The sequence below is a fragment of the Cupressus sempervirens genome, chromosome 7, assembly GCF_028749045.1.
Source record: "Cupressus sempervirens isolate cs-2001-9-10 chromosome 7, ASM2874904v1, whole genome shotgun sequence".
Classification (NCBI taxonomy): Eukaryota; Viridiplantae; Streptophyta; class Pinopsida; order Cupressales; family Cupressaceae; genus Cupressus; species Cupressus sempervirens.
The window spans coordinates 316,281,873-316,304,663 of NC_143124.1; the positions used below are offsets into that span (position 1 = coordinate 316,281,873).

General features: G+C 30.8%; 1 pseudogene; it reads right to left on the bottom strand.

Moving 5' to 3' along the window:
• Positions 1-515: 515 nt before the first annotated feature.
• LOC149546690 (flavonoid 3',5'-hydroxylase 2-like) lies at positions 516-3,209 on the bottom strand (annotated as a pseudogene).
• Positions 3,210-22,791: the final 19,582 nt, after the last annotated feature.

Genomic DNA, 22,791 nt, shown 5'->3' on the forward strand with positions numbered 1-22,791 from the left:
TTGGTCATAGTTTTCTTAAAATATACTAAAGCTATACATTAAACAAATTACATAACTTTAAGTTTGGTGGTTTTAGTTAGATTTTTACTAAACTGATATTTAACTAGAAAATCATATTGAAAAATTCAATAATACATACATATGATTTAAATTAACATAATTATTCAATGGATATTAATCAATCTAAAAGTAACAACAATGTAAGTACTAAAGGTAACTACTTAATTTACTTACTCTAAATATTTTTTGAGTTTTGTTTGATATGTTAAACTAGTTACCCACAAAATCAAGTTTAATATAATATATACACAACATAAACACATATTATTTTATTCATATGAAAAATAGAACATAGATGCTTTAAATAGGTCCAATCATAATTCAAGGACTTCCTCCTTAATAATTTATATTTATCAAAAGTTGAGTTCTTATTGGCATATAGCATTAAAAACTTAGGACAACACATTAAACAAAATTAATCTAAGAACATTCAAATAGAAGACTCTCATTTTTATCTAATATAAGTGGAGGGGAAGATGGGGGATAGCCTTGGCCAAAAGGGAAACATTCTTTTGTAGTGTCAATCCAAAAGCCTCCTCCATGTTTAGAATCTCGATTTCAGGTGGCATTTCCCAATTAAAGGCATGTATTAGTGATCCTAAAGTATACTTGACCATGGTTATACCCATCCTAGTACTAGCACAGATGCACTTCCCTGAACGAAAAGGTACGAGCTGGAAATGATTACCACGTGGATCAATCTTAGATCCTATGAACCTATCTGGATTGAATTCAAGGGGGTTGTCCCATATTTCAGGGTGTCTTGCAATGCCCCAAATGTTGATCATGAGATGAGTGCCGTTATGTATGTAGTAGCCATTAGCTTGACATGGTTTTAAGGAGACCTGTGGTAGGCTAAGTGGAGTGGAAGGGTGCTTGCGAAATCCTTCCTTGCAAATAACCACCAAATAGGGGAGATTTGGAATGTCTGATTCTTTGAGATGCCAATCTTGACCAACCACTTTATCCATTTTTGCATGTGCACAGTGGAGAATCTTAGGATTTGAAATGAGCTCTACAAGAGTTCATTCAATCAAGCTACTAGAAATATCAGTTCCTGCTATAAATAAATTCTACAATAAATATATAAAAAAATAAATTTATTAACAAAATTTTCTCAATGTCAAAAATGAGAGAAAACTGACATGATCTCTTATTTTAAAAGTAAAATACAAATAAATTAAAAGAATATATAATTTTTTTATCACAGCAATATAATAATAATTGGAAAATTGATAATATTAAATGAAACATACAATAACTTATAGTAAAAAATTAAATATATAATTTATCAAGATGTTAAGTAATAAGAATATTACTAAAAGAAGACTCTTGACGTGAACATCAGATAATTGTCCTCCCTCGCCATCACAATTGTCTCGTTCAGACGAGATAATGTCCAAAAGGTCTAGATTCTTTCTATTCTTAGCTGTGGCTTGGTGTTCTACAATCATCCTAGTTAGCATCTCATCAAATCTTTTGTGTAACTTTTTCATTCCTCTTTGTATCCCTTGCAAGTCCATCCATGCAATAGAAGGTATAAAATCACTAATGTTGAAATACCCTGCAGTTGTCATGAGCTCAACTACCATGTCCTTGAACTCATTTGCTTCATTCCCTTCCCTTTCAAACACTCTCTTGCTCAAAATAACCTGACCAAAAATATTAGCTGCATAAAGGTTAAGCTGTTCTGGTATGTTCACTGTAAAACTTCTTTTGGAACGAGCTAAGATGCATCTAAGCATATGGCCCATTTCAGAGACTCTCACTGGCTGCCAATCTTCTAGAGGCTTACCACCTAGCATATGGAGATTGCAAACCTGAACATAAATATGAAAAATAGATTAAAATTAATATCTCAACTGTATTATAGTAAAGTAAAAGCCAATCAGTTGCTATGTCATTATCGTGATGAACCATGAAATATAAAAACCTCACGTAGCCTATTCTTAGAAAATATTACAAATACTCATAATAAATATCTAAAGTTTTTAGCAGTCGATGTAGATTATTTCTTGATTGTTTATATATTTCACATTTCTATCACCTTCAACGATCTATAATCTTCTTTCTATCACGAATAATTGAGTATCATAAAAAAATGACAAATGATTCGTTAGAGGATAGTAGATCGTCTGAGTGGTTGAATCAGGCTCAGTAATCTATCACGAGAAAGAAAATCATTTGATTATTTAAATTATACTTTGTATAATCACAAAACATTCTGGTGACGACGTTATCAAAAACGTTGAAGAAATCCAAAAGCAGTTTTAAAATTAGAAGACTGAAATGACATATTTTATTAAAACAAAATTTTCACGCTTAGTTATGAAATCATACTTCACGATCTAATAGTACGAAAAGTAAAATTGCAAATAAGCTTTATATTCCAAGCGTCCAGACAAGAATAGTTCGAAACCTGCCTGACATATAATACAGTCTGCATATAACTCCTACATTCGGTTTCTGTAACCATTATTGCTTGCGTGCCTAGATTTTAGAGATGAAAGAAGACTATTAAAATAGCTTGATCTAAATTGATTATGTCTGCTGCATACTACACAAATGTGCTGAACTTTCTCTTACTTAAAATCTAACTATTTAAATAAACTTAAAAGCGGAAGAACAGATAAAAAAGAAAAACTGAGATTTGCTTGAGAGGTGCGCTGAACTTTTTGACATCAAACAATCTAAAGAGTTAGCAAAACTTATATCCCAGAAGCGAGAATGCATGATTAAGGAAAAATAAAGGCTGATTTACAAACCTTTCTGAGCATCTTCCATCTGGCACCATAAGGTGCCCACACCATATCTTGAGATTTGTAGGCCAGTTAAGTTGCTCCTGCATTGCCAGGCCTATTGGAGAAATTGATATCCAGAGTCTTCAAAAAGGCCTTTGCGGCAGCAGGCGTGTTAGCCACCACCATTTTACTGGTGCCCAATTTCAAATAGAGAATAGGGCCATATTTCTTTGACAGTTTCGTTAGAGTGACATGAGGCATTGGGCCAAGCAGATGTAAGCACCCGAAAAGAGGCCATCCAGAAGGTCCAGGAGGAAGATTTCTCTTCTTCTTCGTAAGATATCCGAACCCAATGAACAGACACAGCCATGAAAGTCCCTACAAAAGAACTTCTCTTAGAATCTCCATGCTTCTCTTTCGTGCAGGACAATGGCTGGCGTATTTTGTACAGACTCCTGGCGATGATATTTATAGGTAGTTTTTGTCTGCTAGCATAGAAACTGCTTAGACTGTTTGCGTTGGTAGGTGCAAACATGTGGGTAACCAATGGTTCAATTTATAAATGCCTTTGACTGAAAGGTGTTTTAATTTGACTGAAATCTGTCCCTCATCTTGATATTCTGAACCCATGATACCTTATCTATACTTTAGTGGTGTCTGGTTTTATGGAGGGAGTATACTGCTTTATGTGTGCGGTGGACATATGTAATCTTATCAGATAAAAATATAATTGGTTATGTCATTTTGTAGTTTTAAATGTCTGCTATTTTGTATAAAGATTCACTAATTTTGGGCAGTGGGTGTATAGAATAAGAAAACATGTCATATCAGATGGACAGTATTGAAGTCTAATTTTGTATATCAAATAAATTTTCTATATCGTGTAATTGAAATAATATCAAATAAATTTTCTATATGGTGCAATTAAAATAATATCAAATATACCAATATATATTTATTTTTTAGACATTTCAGTTTAATGTAGATAATTATTAATTTTATCAAATAAATTGAAATCTTATTAGATAGGGTCAGACTAATTATTTTTCTTCAAATATTTACAAAAATAATTTATAAGTACAATTAATTAGTTTTTTGTATCTAAATTTGACTAGTATGATTAGCAGTCATTATAATGGAGTCATACAAGGATGGATGTTAATTTTTTTTCTAGTTGAGGCTTGTTCGGTACAGTGAACAAGTTCAATGAATCTTTAGATTGAGATAGATCTTACCTCTCTCATACTAGATTCTTTTCCTTCCATTGAGGACATCTTGTCGAAGTTCAATCAATAGAGATCTTTATTGCAGGGTTGTGTGAAAACCAAGGTTGACACTGAGTGCATCTATCTCATTCTTTTTAAGCTTCATGGAAACTTTCAAACTTTTTCTTCTACCTTCAATTCCACCAAAGATGCTTTGGGTAATAGATTGGGCATACCATCCTTTGAGGTTTTTTGTGACCATTTGACTTGAGAGAAGCCTAAGCTCTCTCTGTTGAATTTTCTCATAGGCTCACAGACTTATGCATTGGTAGCATGGCCATCTTTAGGGATGAAGGAGAAGACAAAAAAATCTCATTCTATAAATAAAGTCTTAGACTAATTCTAGGACTCATAGGTCATTAGGGCCACCTCCTCCTAAGGGGGGTAAATAAAAGCCAAAAAGATCAAAGTGTTCTTATTGTAATAAGCCTAGTGATGATAAGTCACGTTGCTATGAGAAGAAGTTAGATGGTTATGCCAAATAGGTTTTAGATTTAACTGCTCTCCATCATAAAAGAAACATTGATATTCCTTCTACTTCTTAGAGATCATCTTGATCATCATCATTTCAGTTAGATGGTAAAGTTATACAAAAGGTTCATGACCTACGTGCAACTACTACTCCACCCTCTTCTAGATGGTTATTGGATTCAAGTGCTTCACACTATATGGAATCTTCTTAGGATTTGTTTTCTTTTTTTCAAGCTTCTCCTATTCCACACATGTTGATGGTGACCAACACTACTATGATTGTATGTGGTAAAGGTTCTATTGACATTGATGATGGTACATTTCATGATGTAATCTATGTTCCGTCTTTGTCATCTAGCATTCTCTCTATCTATCATATTACACATAGTGAGACAGCTAAGTTTTCACAAGATTCAGTGCACAATAGAGATAGTGAGATAGGCAATATTGTTGCTAAATGGATTATTGATCACTCTTCCTACCTATATTCTTTCTTATATTTTGGTCCACCATCAACACTATCGAACACTCACTCTCCTCCTTCATGAGAGACTACTGAGATGAAGTCAAGTTAGAACTTATGTGTTGTTCTTGAGACCAATGTTGTGACTTCTACCTCCATGTCCTATGTAGATCCCATCTCTCGCATAGGATTACTCTTCAAAATTGCCTACTATTGCAGCTCAATTCATTGAGCCACCTACTATAGTTGTTAAGGATATATCAAAGGATGCACATCTCCTCTTAGATTATAGGTTTAGGACACCTATTATCCCATCTTCATTTGAGATACCATTTTAGGATTCTCATGATTTCTCCTTGGAGCATCAACTAGGACTTCTAGCTCCACCTTATATACATGGGTTTTATCATTTGTGTCCATTGCCTTTGTTTCCTCCAGATTGGAGCCACATTGGTATGTTCATTGACACATAAGTCTTGCCATTTTGGGGGGGGGGGCTATGGAGTCTCATACTTTTATCATGGCAAATTTCATTATACTTATGGTCTTTAGATATTCTCTTAAGATGTTTCATTTGTGAATCCTTTTTTGTCTCTTTTTGGAGTAGGGTTTTTCCCACTGGGTTTTCTCTATTTATTTGTTTCATACAAATTTGATTGTGATTGGGTACCTTATCAATCCTTGTTGATGGGACCCAAGTTTTCTTTCAACATTGTAGTTTCCAAGCATTGTTTTTAGCTACATTGTTGCTCATCTTATCAGGGGGTGCTAGAGTAAAAGGTTAATTTAATTTAATTTATTAATTTACCTTTATTCCCTTTTTCAGATTTTACTTTATACACCTTGCATTTCTACTTAATAATTAATTAGTAATTATTAAATGTCATTTACTTCTTAGGGTTTCCTTTTTAGGCTTTTGATCTCCTTCATAATGATTTCTTGGTTTTAAATTCCTTCATTCCATTTTGTACAAGTAAATTCAATCTTTTAGCTTATCAAACAAACCCTTCTCTCTCTCTCTCTCTCTCTCTCTCTCTCTCTCTCTCTCTCTCTCTCTCTCTCTCTCTCTCTCTCTACCTTTATTTCTTCCTTGTAAAAAGTTATTTGCATGAAGGATATCTAGGGATCTATGAATTAGTTCATCATCAAATTCTACATGACTCAGAAGGGATTTTCAGAGGAAGTGGTCATTTGTGGACGATGTGAGTGATAGTGACTTCACATGCCTGCATGTGATTAGAGACATTTTCATCTCAAAGAGATTCCCCATGGGGGAGCTTCAAGACTTTTAGATTGAAGGATTCAAACTGTCACTATATTCGGTGTTCCTTGTTCCCTTTTACATGTTTCCTATTGCATGAAACCCTATTCCTTGACACCTTGTTTAGTGGGCAAAAAATAAATTAAGAAATATTCTTTTTCAAAAAAATGAAGAGAAGTTACTTCGGATGTGGCCTTGCCCTTGCATGTAAATTATGAAATAATAAAATTAGGTTAATTTAGTTAGTTGTTTTGAATATGTATGCTATGAATATGTACAATTTCAAATCTAATCAACAAGAAAATTATTTTTGGGGTTCTCAATTCATTGTTTGTGTAAATGTGTGAATAGTAATTCAATTTTATATTTACAAATTAAATTATTTGGTTGCAACTATGATTATTAGAGAGTGATACTTACAAATCATGATTTTATGAAATACACTATTAAAATGTTAGTCTATTAAAAAATCTGAACTCTTAGCCATTTAGAATCAAGAAAAGGGTTTCAACAATCTCTTTATGTTTTCATATTTGATTCATGAATTATAGTAAAATATTATTCAGTTGAAAATTATCTAATTAAAAATTATAATATGTGCATGTATGGCTTGAAAATGTCAAATATGGTAAATTTCAATAATAATTATTAATTACTCTAATTTATAGTTAATAGTTATAATGGTTTAAATTAGTAGTAATTTATTTTAAAATATTAAATAAATAAATAAATAAGTTTGTTAAAGATAAACTTATTGTACATGTAAACTAATACATCATGAAATTTAACTTGTACAAATTATATTGAATTTTGATTTAAAAATTTAAATTATAACTTATATTTAAATGTTCCTACAATATATTGAATATTAAATTATTAACTCGTTACTTCCTATTTCTAAATCTAAGTTTATTTAAATATTGTCATAAAATTTTAATAATATTTTCAACTAACTAAAAAATGCTACTGCTAATAAAATTTTAATTAAGTTATCATTATCAAGCAATTATTGAGTATAATATATATTTCTATAAATATCATCATAAAAAAATTAATCATATTTTGAATAAATTTCTTAATTAAGTAAAAATACTACAAGTATTAAATTAGGTTATCATTATCAAGAAATTATTGATCATTGATTATAATTATATAAATATTATAATTATCAAGCAATTATAATTTTATATTGATTTATGATTATAATTTTCTATGTATTATAATTATAAAAAAATTATAATTTTATATTTTATATTTTTCATTTTAAATTTTATTCTAATCCAAATGGGGGACTTTTGAAATTGTTTAAACTTTAAATTCTATTATATCTTGAAATAAATAAATAAAGTTTAGATGATATGTTTCAAGTTGGTAGTAAAATTTAGTATATTAATATAACTATTTTAATATTTATTTGGGCAATAACATCATCATTTGTCAAGAAATTCAAATAAATTATATGTTTTAACTATATATGTGCACTGTGTGATTTAAGAAGTAGTTATTATAGTAAATTTGTGAAATAATATATTACTTTATGCATTATGAAAATTTAGTTTGCAACAATAAGATGATTTAATATTTTTTATGTGAAAGGTTTAAGGAATTAAGCTAGATAGTTGGACAAAATACAGGTCAACAATGATGACTCTATTTTGGGCCTCATTTTAAAAATCCTAAGATAGATTCTATTTCTACTAGAAATCAAGACATATTTCCCAAAATCACTCAAGAGTTAGTGTGACATTTGTAGTCATTATCGTGTTTGCTCATTTATTAAAAGAAAGATCAATGCCCAAAGATGAATTTAGGATCGATATGGGGAATATTTTTGCTTGTGCCTAGATTACCTAGAATCATGACACATGTGCACTCATTGCTTGATTAAGTATCAAATAAACTTCATAAATTTCATGTTAAGAAGTGATGATATCGATAGTTGTACTCTCTTAACATGACTCTCTTTGGTCTTTTTAAATCCTAACCATTAATTGAAAGAAAGATTGACAACCCCATATGATTTTTGGGTCAAGTTTGGGAATGCTATCATTGTTGGAAAGAGTAATCCACAATTGTCACACGTTCCATGCAAATGTGTGTGTGACACTTCTTTTGATTATGGATGACTCCACCCAATAGGGATAACACTATACAAATCAACCCCAAAAATCATATGAGGCCATCAATTTTTAGGTTTTTAATTATTATTTAATTCATTTAAAGTATAGAAATCTAATAAATAAATAATTATTATCATTATGTACATTATTGTTACTATTAATATTAGTAACTTTAGTAACTCAATAGTTTTATCTTAGATGTAGATTGTAAAAACTACAATAATTTAAACCATTAATTACTTACCTTTAAGCTTTAAGAATTTTTCTTTTATGTTGTTAGACTATGAAGTTTTTGATAGTCCAAGAGTGTAGGGTCTTAAACTTTTCAAAGATTGTGATTGAATTCTAATTTCTATTTGGAAGACTAAAACCTAGGGATCAAAAGAAACCACCAATTATTTAACTATCTGCTAGCACTAATATTATCAAATTTGGATTTCGAGTATTTAAAGTTTTTAATTTTTTTATAGTACACTTACAACAATATAAGTCTTATGTTTACACCTTTACAAATTTTTTAATTAGAGCTTGAAGTTGGATTTTGTTTAATACCACCAGCATACATGGGAAAAATAATATCAAAAACCTCCAATATGAGTACAAGCCAAAAGAAAGACATTATAGAAGGTAGGCAAGTGCTGAAGACCCCAAATTTCACCAATGAATATCATGATAGCTTCCTATTATACATGGAGATTGGAGTATTTTGGAAATTGTACATTCATTGTTTAATAAGTGGACAAATCAACATTTAAGGGGAGAAAATATTTGAAATTTAAAAAAAGTATTAGCACACATACAAATAAACTAACTAGTTTTGTTAGCGGATTAGAAAACATGGTTGTACCTGAAGTATTGCCTTGCTAAGAAATTGTAATACTATATGCTCATAATTATGGTGAAAACAGAAAGAAAATTAAATAAACTAAAATACTTAGGACAAAATTCTATCCATAAGTGAGAGTGAATTTCACACTATATTATAGCTAGGGTTGGGGTTTAAAGAAGGAAGCTTTAATGAGCACACTGAGTTGGATAAAGAAGCATAGGCATATGAAGAACTAGAAAGAGTTTTTCAAGATTCATAGATTAACAATTTAATAAGCTTAGAGTCATCTACTAATCATACTAGTGATGATGAGTAGGAGATATTTTCCAAAGAAAGTCATTGTGATAATGCTATCAAGATTTAGCTATTCAATTTTTGAGTCAGACTCACTGACCCATTTATCATGAGTAGTGATTCACACATGAATCCATCTCTCATGATAATAAATGTAACACTTAGCACTCATTGAATCTAGGTGATTCTCATAGATGTGAAGCATCGTAACTTCCCAAGTGATCATCGATCCTAGTACTACTCTAGGTCAAGCACGAGTACCAATACTAGTCTTACTGTTACACTAGACAAATATCATAAGCCTCCTTATCATTATGTTAATATTGTTCCATGAGTTCTAACTACTATTTCTTTATTATAATTTTTTCTAGGACTGGATAGTAACAAGGAAGTGGGGGCCATGGCTATTGAAATGATTTATTATATCCATTATCAAGGTGACTCAGTTTACAAGGTAGAAGTAAAATATAATTTTTCATATCATGTTGTTGAATTTATGCAAGAAGAATTACTAATAATTAAACAAAGTACAACTATAGGAAGGATGAAGATATTTAGGCTCACAAGTTACTTGTGATACCTTATTTTAGTGAAGAATCACCCAATAATTGAGTTCTAGAACAACATGCCTGATATTGTGTTCTATAAGTTTGATGAGAAAACTAAAAAGAAATCAATGACTCCAAGTCTAGTACATGAGATGATAAAAAAGATCAGGATGACTAGTATCAACAATAACTACAACAATTTTGTAAACTCCTTTTTGGCATCTATTTACAAATAAATTATGGGCACTCTGATGGCTAGATTCTCTATATCCTATAAATATCTCATTCAACTAGGAAGTTAATTTCAAAAGGTTGACTAGTTCTTCATGGAAGACTACACTGTGTTCAAGTTTTATGATTCAGTGGTTGAACCATGCAAAATTCTAATGGATGTGACAAACAAGGATTTTGCACTAGAACATGTACACTAGATGGAGAGTGTAAATGAACTTTTGAGTGAGTATGAAAATTTAATGAAATCTCCTTCCTTGCCTTTTGCAATTAGAGGACTCACATTTGAGAAAAAAGCTTTCAAAGTGACAAATGAATTGGTGATTTTTTTAGCTTTGATCTTGTTAGTCTATGGAATTATGATCCCCTAAACATAATAAAAGGAAGACTTATTACAATGGGAAATCTAAAAGAAAATATCAACATCAGGAGATGCCATTGATAGAAAAGTATAAAGGCATGGATTTGTGGGATGAGGTTAAGAAAGAGATGGCGAAACATGCAATAGAGAATAATGTTCCAATGCAATAAATTTCATCCCAAATTATGGCATCACACATATCGTAGTCACAAAAATCAAATTCTATGACATACTTCAATTTCTACAAGAAAGCCACAAAACTTTCTAAGAGATCTATGCCATAAGCAATTAAAGATGCATGTAGATTTGAATAGTGGTCTCAAACCAAAATGAATGAGTTTTGTGAAATTAATAAAAATACAGGTAAGCCAAAGACCTTAGCACCTTTTGGGGAAAATGAGGAGGAAAAATATTTTAGTGATTATTAGAATAAAGAGCATCCATCTATAGTATATTGATTCAATATTGTTAGTGATATTGATAGTGAAAGATGGAATAACTCTAACTTTGATGAAGACATTCAAGGTACTCAAGATCTTGGGTCAACCAAGCCTTGAAGAAATATTGGTAAACTTTGAATGAGTTAATCTATTAAAAAAATGTATACTAAAGTGGTAACTATTATAAAAAAAGATGGGTTATGCAAGTATAGGGCCCACTGGTGCAAGTGGTGAAGGTATTTGGAATACAATTGCAATAACAAACCCACTAAAAATTAAAAGTCAACTAGTCACTAGACTTTCCAATGAGATTGGAGATGATTCATTTGGAAAGCGTAAAAAAATGTTATACTTTTGAAGGTCATTCCAATATAATATTTGTCAAATCTTGAAATCCAGTTGAAATTGATCCTACCGACAGTGTCATTGGCACTAGTAGTGGCATGGGTGAACATAGTGCAAAAAGGAAAAGAAAAATATGATTATTACGATAAAAGGAATGTCTATGATTACTTCAAGAATATATGCACTAGTAGCTTTTGGACAAAACCCTAAAAATAGACCTGAAATGCTAGGATTTGGAACAGGTGATCTTCAAGTTGTTGGCAATCCTAGAAATATAATTGTAGGTGGAGTAAGTGTAACTAGATTTGGAGGACCATACAAAAATACAAGTGATAATTCACCTTTCAAACACTTGATTGAGTTAGAAAAGCAATATTTTATTTTAAATGAATTTTTAACAAAATTTGAGTAGACAAATAGAAGAAATATGAAAATTATGAAGACATTGAAAAGTGATGCAATTTCTAAACATCTAGCATCTAATTCTAATAGTTTATTTCCAACATATGGCCCAAACACCAAAATGATGAATTGCATGACTATTATCCCCCTAGTTAGAGATAACAATTGACCAAAATTTTCTAATAAATCATAATGTTGTACAAGTTACAAGTCTTCAAATGGATTTCTCAAAAGTGAAAAATATTAATAAAATCAATATATCAAATCAGACCGACAAAATGGTATATTCTACAATTTTGAAAATGAAGATAGTAAATATAAGGCTTGAAAAGAAAATATAAATGTTACATACGAACCTTGATAATTAGAAGGCTAGAAAGAAAGCAACAAATAGTAGGTCCAAAGAATTACAAAATAAGATAAATAATTATTCTTCTATAGAGGCAGTTGTGCAACAAGGAAAGATGAATGAATAACTAAAAAATTTTCCTAAAGAATTGGATGAGTGCAAAAAAAAAAAAGTGTAACTAAAAAATCCTCTACTACACACTTGTTCAAGTCTATAGATAATAGTACATAGGTATACAATAAATTGAAAAATGAATTGGACTCTACTCTCAAGGAAAATAATAATTGGAAGATTGAATTAGAGAATGAAAAAAAAGGTACTCTACTCATAATTCAATTATTAATTTGTAGAAGTCATTGGAGAATGAAAAGAAAATTAATTAGTCTAATGCAAGGACAATTCATAATTTGAAGAAGGAATTAGAGAATGAGAAATAAAAAGAGGAATATATTAAAAAAATAATCCATAATTTGAAGAAGCAATTGGAGAATATGAAGAAAAAAGAGGAGTCCACTTCAAAGAGAAACTTTGATCTTAAGAAAGAATTGGAGAATAAAAAGACAAAAGAGTCTAGTGGAAACACAATCGATGATTTGAAGAAGGAATTGGAGAATGTGAAGAAAAAAATGGAGATGACTACAAACAAAATCCTAGATTTATAAAAGGAATTAGAAAATGCAAAGAAAGAGGAGTCTATTGCAAACATATCCCATGATCTAAAGAAAGAATTGAAGAATGTGAAGAAAAAGGTGGAGTCTACTATAAAAACAATCCATGATTTGAAAAGGGAATCAGAGGATAAGAAGAAGAAATAGGTAACTACTACAAAGACAATTGAAGATTTGAAGTAGGAATTGGAGGAAAAGGGGAAAAGAGCAACTAATTGGGAAGGGAAGGAAGAAGAAATATGGAAAAAAGACTGAAGTGTAAATATCTTAAAAGAAAAAAAAACCATGGAGAATATAGATACACAAAGTATAACTACATCATGTCAAGGATAGTATAGGAAATGTGGTTAAGCTTATCAAATAAATAAAATTTGGAGAAACTAATGTAGAACACTAATAGCTTGTTTGAATGGCTTGATTTAAATAGCAATATTAGAGGCATCTTTGAAAATGCTAAAAAAAAATATTGAGGATAAAAAAATTATCTTCCCTAGTTCCTTAGAAAATATTATAGTTTTTTTGATAAATTACAGAGGTCTAGTGATAAGGAATTGGCAAGATACAAAATAAACAATTGTTGTGATGCCTTTGTAATTGCCCTATTTCTTTATCAATATTATGCAAAAGTAATGGAAATGGATGAAGCTATGAAATCTAGTTCAAGGCACTTCATGAAGATGAATCAGAACATACTCTACTTGCTAAATATTGGATTACCAAATCTAGTTGACTCAAAAGCAAAATTCCTTGGAAGATAAGATTACATGAAATAGTGACAGAACTTCATGAAATCTGATTTAGGCAACTTGTCTATACAAAATACTCCAAAAAGAATTGTAATTTGCAGCAAATGACTATCAATATTGAATGTAGTTATAGATGAATTTCTCAATTTATATTAAAATATCTCTTTGAAGTATTCATTGTTAATGAGCTTATATCTATTTATGTACAACCTAAATAAAATAGCACTTCCAAATGATATAGAGTGGATTTCCCTAAAACATATCCTTGGGTCACCCACTCAATTTTCTAGCCATAAAACTAACAAGTAACAACTTAGTAAGTGATAGAAATATAAAATATTTGTCACTTGTTGATCTTTAATTTTAAATTTTTAATTTTATTTCAAATTTGTATAATGTTCATTGTTACAAGAATTAGGAACCCACCTATCAAGATAGCTAGATAGCCTACTACATAGAGAAGATGAAATATTTCCCCTAGTCCTACTTGTAAATATTATACAATTGGCAATGTGATTGTACATACATAATGTAGTAGTAATCATATTATATATAATTACAAATTGACACATAGTTATTGATGCTCTCTTGTATCTATAAAAGGGAATTCAAGGTCATTTGCAAAGGGTTTTAATATTCTAGTTCTCTATGCTCTAAATTCCTATAATTCTATTATTTAATATTTCTACACATAGACAATAATGTCAAATGTACATTGTATTATATTTATAATAGTTAAATGTATTGTGTATTATATTACACATTGATTTATAATACAAGGTTTTGAAAGAATGTTTGTTATGTAAAATGCATTATGTCACAATTTCTTTTAAGAAACTAGAATCAATTAAAATATAAACAAATATAAAAACTAGAATCATTGAAACTCTCAAAATTTATAAAAAAATAGAATCAATGAAAAACTCATCACGTCTAGACTCTAAAAACTAGTATCAATGAAAATCTTAGTATGTAATTTGTTTAAAAAACTAATAAATATCTACATGATCACAACTATGGGTATAAATTTGGATTCTACAAACATAGTTAATTAGTTGATATAGTCTTAGACATTGGTAAGACTAAACAACATAACTTAATCTGAATTTAAATTTGTAAGGGTAGAGCTACTAGCCTACTAATTGACTCACAAAGAAGCTTCTATTGTTGCCACTCTGACAGGACCGACTCAACATCACTATCATCAAAATATTCACCAACTATTTCATATAACATTTCATTTTTTGCCAACTTTTCTTCATATTCCTTGTTGTTATGTATGCTAAAGTCAACATCATAATCATTTCTTCAAGTATCAGGACAAGAACCACAACTAATGTCATTATTTGTGATACTACCAATACAAACAATTGAGTTTGAAATGTTCATCATCCCTCTTATTTGACTTTTCTTTCTCCAAATTCTTAGAGTGCTTTCATAAGGAAAATTATCTAAGTCATTACTAGAGTTATAGAGCCTCAAATAATTATCCAAATTTCTATCTAGTTTGCTTCTAATGTTTAACTTTAGGAAGTCCAAAGTACTAAAATTTCTCTCATCCTCCACTGAACCCAATATCATTATCAGAGACAAACTCTCATGCTTGAACTATTAAGGTATTGACTCTCTCAACTAATTTCTCTAACCAAGGTTTTTTCAAAGCTTTGTTACTGCTCCATTTTTATTTGGATTCTCCATAATGTCATATTGTTCCCTCAATATGTTTGCAAAATAATATGATTGATTTATCAATCAAGATTCATCTAAAATTCTATTTATAGTTACTCCATTGATTACTTTACTTATGCAAAAATGCTTAATCAAATTCATCATGCTAGTTTAAAAATAATTTACACTATTTAGAGACATATATTGAGAAAAAAATACACATTGCCTCAAGTAGTTCCTTTGGGGGGAATCTGTATCTAATTTATGAAAGAAATTTGTAGCAAATTCCCTTGATAGACTTGGATCTTCCTGAAGTCTTCAATTTTAACATGTGAAAGCACCTGCTCTCCTCTAACTTTACTTGTTGATTCATTGGGGTTGGACTTAAAGTCAACACATGCATAATACTGCATTGGTATGTCAACTCCATGTATCCTAGCACGCACCTTATTTTTTGCACCAATATGTAAAAATCTCCTAGTATTGTTCAAATCTATAATTTCTATTCAGTTTGCAAATGTTTATTCATGTAATGGTTGTAATCGATACACACTATCTAGGCTATTATATGTCATTTTACTTAGCTTGTTTTATAATGCAATGTACATAGCCCTTTGTTGAACCTTTTTTATAACATTTCTCATGTCCTATAGCATAGGGAGAATAGCTATTAAAGTTAAGAGAACCTTAACATTAGTTAAACTTGAATAGAATTGAGGAAATTTCTCTCATATAGAGTGGATTAGTCCATGAAATGACAATTATTCAAAGAATAGTCAATGTTCTAGTCCATCCAAAGAGATCCATTTGGTATCATTATCTTTAAGTATCCTCCTCTCATTAGTAAGTTCATGAGAAAAGTGTTGAAATTTTTGGACTAATTTTAGACTTCGACAAAAGTATTGGTAAATCTATTTGATTAAATATTCTACTTTACTAACATAACCAAAATTGTCAAAAATGTTGAAAGCTAGATCCATCTGCTCTGACACACACCAAAATTTTGGAAATCTTCATGTTATCCATACCTTCATTACTAATTAGAGAAATATTTAATAAATCATATAAATTTTCTACTGTCACACTACAATTCAATTCAACAATATATAGTGTTGATATCAGATTAAAAAGATCATTTGAAAAGAGATTGTTAAGAAGGAGATTCTTCAAGAAGACTATGTGTTTCAATCATTGATGTCAAACTTGCTATTTTCTAGTAAGACAATTACTTACAAGATTTAAGTACTATCACTTAGTTGATTGATGACGAGGATTTTATCAATAATATGTAACAAAAGCAACTAGAGGAAAGGTTGTGTTATGACTATGTAATGAAGTACAAGGATCAGTTAAGAAAGAGATGACATGATGTATTGATAATCTACTCAAGGTTACAAAATGGTTGGCTACACTTGGAAAGTTTAGAGGAATAAGTCAAATATAGTTTATTTTCCAAGCTTGATTGAGTGGATCTAGTAGGTTACAAGAAAGTTAGTGCAAGCTAAGAAAAAAGTTAGTTGAAGCCAAGTGAAAGAAAATTCTAGTAGATGCTAACCTAGACAATTGATACCGAGTAAATTTTAGTTGATGCTGAGTGATTTTATAGTTGATGTCGAGTAATGTAGTATGTGTCAAGCATCAAAACATTGATAATGTTGAATTGCTTCATTATATAAAGATCAAAGATTTGTCGACAAGTTTGTTTTTTTGGAACTTGTGAACTAGGAGGAAGAAAAGATTGATGAGATGGTGGCATAGAATTTGATATAAACTATTTCTAGGTGAATTCAAATGGATTCTAGGAGAAGTTTCTCGAATAGACAAGATATGGGGTAGATACATTGTATCCTACCTAATCCATCCAAAACCCTAATTTAGATGATGGATAATGAGCAAGAAAGTATTCTAATTTCTTTTGTATAGGAATTTCTGGTCATGAAGAAAAAGAGTTAGAGAGGTTGGTGTCATGTGTGAGAACTTAAGGAGGAGAAAGAATTAAGGGTTTTGCTTCATCAACTGACTCAAGAGAAGAGTTTGCAATGGCATACTAAGCAAGAAGGCTTAGGGAGATGAATGCTTGAAGGGTCAAGAAGCTATCAAAGCTACAAAGTATGAAAGCCAACTAGAATTGAGGATTGAATAGAGATCTATAATCTACAAGTGAAGTTTTAAGTTGTATTTGATAAAAGCTCCACTATTACTCTTTAACAATTGTATTAGTCTAGGGTAAATCCTTTGGATTAAGGTTAACCTAACAATCATTGGAAAATCCTTTAACAGGATGCCATTCCAAGTGAATGGCCTAAAGTCCTCTAACAAGGCTCACTTTTAATAAGGTGATTGAAATCCCTTAACTGGGTCACATTAATAGTGTGTATTGTAACCTTTAACAAGGTTGCCCTTTCATAGGGCATCACTTTAGAAGAGTGAAAAGGAGTAGCATGTTACTAGTGGTTTTTCCCAAATTGGGTTTATAAATAAATAATTTTTTCAAGTGTGCTAATGAATGTGTTGTGTTTCATTCTTTACATGTCTGCAAGTTGATTTGATAGTAACATATAATTTTTAGTAAATGCACAATGAATGAATGCATGGGTATGAATGTTTTATGGGTTCATTAAATTTTGAAAAGTTTTATTTTGTACATCTAGACCTTGAATAACTAATTTACCCACCCCCTGCCCCCCCCCCCCACCCAAGTTATTCTAAAAGAATTCTAACAAGTGGTATTAGAGCCATCTACTTAAGAGGACTAGTTTTATGGTACTAGAGGCACAACCATCAAGATGTCTACAAGAAAAGTACCCAAGATCAATAGATATAACTATCTTGCACGGAAAAATTTTGATGAAGCTACACCTTGGAGGACTTGGAGATCATGTGCAATCTACCATTATAGCGGAACATGTTGATCTAGTAGGAGCCCTAACTTCTTAAGATATGAAGAAGAAAAAAGAACACAACTAGACAATGTTGGACATTGCCTCTGCTCTAAGCTATGCTGAATTTGATGATATCAAAGGCTATGACATTGCAAAGAAGACGTGGCATAATCTAACCACCATTTATGGAGGAGACAAAAATGTTTAAAGAAAAAATTCTAAGAGCCTCAAAGGTATGTTTGATGACATGAGAATGGAAGAAGGTGAAAATATTTCTCAATATGTTACTAGGATAAAGGAAGTTGTTAGTGCAATAAGAGGAGCTATTGGTCATATAGATGATGAAACTATGTTAGGTAAAGTCTTGAGAACATTAATACCTTTCTATGTTATTAGAGTTTCTATAATCTAAGAGCTGAGATGTATTCCAGTAAATAAACTGACCATTGAAGGTCTGGTAGGCAGACTCACTACTTTTGAGCTATGTAACTTTGACAACTACAAACCAAAGAGTCTTGAATCTGCTTTCAAAGCTAAGTTGTTATTGAAGGATTCTGAGGAGGTAAAGCAGAAGAAGAAGATGAAAATAAAGATAAAATATGCATCTAGTGACATTAATACAGACGTGGAAGACATTGAAAAATTGGAAGTACTATTGGCAAAGAGATTTCATCGAGGTAAAGGCAAGTTCAAAGGCAAGTTACAATCATTTGTTTCAATTGCAATGAAGTTGGTCATGTTGCTACAAGATGGTACACAAAAGAAGAAATACAAAGAAGTAAACAAATAAAAAAATAGAAGAGAAGTTGATAGTAGATATTACAAAGACAAAGAGAAGAAGTCACACTGCATTGCTGATAAAAATGATTTTGATGAACATGATGATGAAGTTGTATATGTTGTAATGAAGGACAAATCTAATTAGGATGAGGCAACTGCACTTGTGACTTGTGTGAACAAGAATGATAGGTGGATTATTGATAGTGGATGCTCACATCACATGACTAGAGACAAAAGTAAGTTCATTAACTTAACTTGTTATGATGGAAATAGTGTAAGATTTGGTAATGATGCACCATGTTTAATAAAAGGCAAAGGGTCTATCAAACTCATAGACAAGATTTCATGTGAAAATGCTTACTATTTTGAAGGATTAAATTATAACTTGTTAAGTGTGTCACAGTTGAATAATCTAGTATGCAAGGTTGAATTTGAAAACAAAACTACCGAGAAACTGATTAGAGAAGGTGATCAAACTAGAAGTAATCTACTCTATCTAGATATAGAAGCTTCTACTTGTCTTATTGCAAAAGTTGATGATGTATGGCTTTGGCACAAGAGATTATGTCATGTTAATTTTGATAATTTGGTTAGTATCAATAACATGAAAAGAGTTAGAGGTTTACCTAAGTTGAAAAAACTTGATAATATAGTGTGCAAACAATGTTAGATAGGAAAAATGTCAAAGTCAAGCTTTAAGAGTAAAGCTTATACCTCTAAAGAAATACTAGAGATTGTTCATACTAACTTGTGTGGACCAATTGAAGCTGCAGAGGATATAAGTAAATAATGTTATTTGTTGATGATTAATCTAGGATGATAAAAGCCATGTTTTTGAAACAAAAATCTAATGCTTTTCAAATGTTTAAGTGTTACTTGGCAAGAGTAGAGAAAGAAATAGATAAGAGTCTAAAATTCTTGAGATCATACAGAGGAGGAGAACTCACTTCAAATTGGTTTGAAATGTTCTATAATGATAGAGGAATCAAAAGATACACATCTACACCTAGGACCCATCCACAAAATGGAACTATTGAAAGAAGAAATAGGTCTATAATAGACTATGCCAAAAAACTTATGATCGAGAAGAATGTTTCTTTGAAATATTGGAGAGAAACTATAAGTACTTCTATATATACCTTGGACCATGTGCAAGTGATGAAAGCTACTCATTCAACACCTTTTGAACTATGGTAATGGATATCCACCTAATGTGATATACATTAAGGCATTTGGAAGTAAGTGTTATATTCTTAAAGATGTTAGGAATGAAAAGTTTGATTCAAAAATTGAAGAAGGTATATTCCTTGGATACTCTATAAGAAGCAAAGCCTATAAGTGTTTAAATACTAACACCAACAAAATTGTGGAAAGTGCAAATGTGAATTTTAATGAATTTATAGTAGTTCATTAGGATGAATATATGAAAGAACCAAAAGAATAAAAATTAGTTGTATACTTCTATGAAGGAATGTATGCTAAAGAAGATGTTGAGAATCAAGTTACAAACCAATAGCAAGTCTCAATAACTGCCAAGTCATATCCTGTGAATGGTGAGTTACATTCAGGAACTGAGTTGTAAAATAAAGAAAATAAACATTCTAATTCTAAGATCAATACACATGAAAGAGATGTTAAGATACCTAACAATTATGTACATAGTGACACTAAATCTGGAAAAAATAAATGCAAAAACAAAAGCTGAACCAAGATTGTCTAAATATGTCAAAAGACATCATCTTGTTGATCAAATCATTGGAAACAAAGTTGCAAGGCCAATGAAAAGAAATATATTGAGAAGTGAATCATGTTTTTTAAATATGAAGGAGCCCAAAATAGTCAAAGATTCATTAGAAGATGTTGAATGGTGCAAGGCCGCGAAAGAAGATATTCAACACATAGAGAAGAACAAAACATGGAGTCTAGTTCCTAGATCAGTAGACAAGAATGTGATTGGCACCAAGTGGGTATTCAAAAAAAAGCTAGATCAGAATGCTGAAGTGAAAAGAAACAAAGCAAGATTGGTTTGTAATGAATATGCACAAGAAAAGGGAATTGACTATGGTGAGACATTTGTCCCTATTGCAAGAATGGAAGGAGTAAGAATTATACTTGCTTATGTTGCATACAAAGGTTTCAAAGTTTATTAGATGGATGTCATATCTACATTTTTGAATGACATAATAGAAGAGGAATTCTACATAGAACAACTAGAGGGATTTTTTGATGATAATAATAAGAACATGGTATGTAGATTGTACAATGCCCTATATGGATTGAATCAAGCACCAACAGCATGGTATGAGAGACTTCATACATATCTTGTGAAGATTGGATTTGAAAGGACTGATGACAACATCAATCTATACATAAAGGAAGAAAAGGACAAACATATTTTGCTATCTGAAATATTTATTGATGACATCATATTTGGAGGACAAGATTCTTTATGTAAAGATTTTGCAAATTAGATGAAGCAAGAATTTGAAATGTCTATGTTTGGAGAATTTTTTTTTTTGTGGGATTACAAGTATATCAGGTAAAGTATGGTATAAACATCAAGTATGTCAAAGAGATATTGAAGACATTTGGATTAGAGGATTTCAAACCAGTAAGTACACCTATGGTGATAAGACATAAGCTATCAAAGAATGATGATTTAGCTGAGCTGAATCAGACACTGTACAGGTCTATGATTGGAAAATTGCAATATGTAGTATATAATTGACCTAATATTGCATTAGCTATGGGGATAGTTGCAAGAAAAATGAAAGGTTTGAACTAAGAGCATACACTAATTTTGACTAGGTTGGAATCATTGATGATAGAAAGAGAACTAGTGAAGGAGTATTTTTCTTAGGCAAGAGATTGGTTACATGGATAAGCAAGAAACAAAGTTGTACTTCCCAATCTACTGCTAAAATAGAATATGTTGTTGCTACTATAAAGTGCACAAACATTGTATGGATCAAACAACTAATCAAAGGAATGAAGGAAGAAATCATAGAACCAGTGATATTTTATTGTGATAATATAAGTGCTACCAATATATTGAAGAATCTAGTAATGTACACAAAGAATAAGCACATTGCAACCAAGTATCACTATGTAAGAGAGTTAGTAGAAGGTAAAGAGGTGAAGATGGAATATGTTAAAGGAGAAAGCTGCTGATATCTTCATAAAACCATTACCTAAGGATTCTCATGAGCATCTAGGAGGTAAACTAGGGGTGATACCCCTATCTAAGGCTATGTAAGAAACAAAACTAGTACACTACATCAAACAAGATGATGTTCATATAATATAAATTGTTGTAGTGGATCTTACTTAGGAAGTACCTAAAGTAACCATAGAGCTGAAAACTTCAAATTAGTCATAAGAAAGGTGTTAGAGGGAGAAAATGAGGAAACTACAATGCTTATATCTGCATATTTTAAGGATGAAAAATGTTTTTTAAGTCTTTGGCATTGTTGTCAAAGAGGGAGAAAGTACATTAAACTGATCATGATCAAAAGAAGAGTTTTACTAATCAAGTCCAAGAGAAAAGTTAGAGAAAGTACATCATTAGAAGATTAAGAGAAAAGTGGAGAAAGTGCATCATTAGAAGATCAAGAGAAAAGTGGAAGAAATTCCTAAACTAATTTGCTAATCAAATAGGGAGAAAAATATAAAGAATCAATTCAGAATAGAGATGGAGACATTGATTAGAGAGCTAGAAAGAAAGAGGAAGAAATCCTAATCTACCTAGTAAGAAGGAAATACGAGAAGAAACTCAGAAGGAGTTTTAAGGAAGAGATTTTGTAACCTAATCAGAATATTGAAATTGTTGAAAGAGGAATACAAGTTCTTTTTTTGGTATTGCCTTAC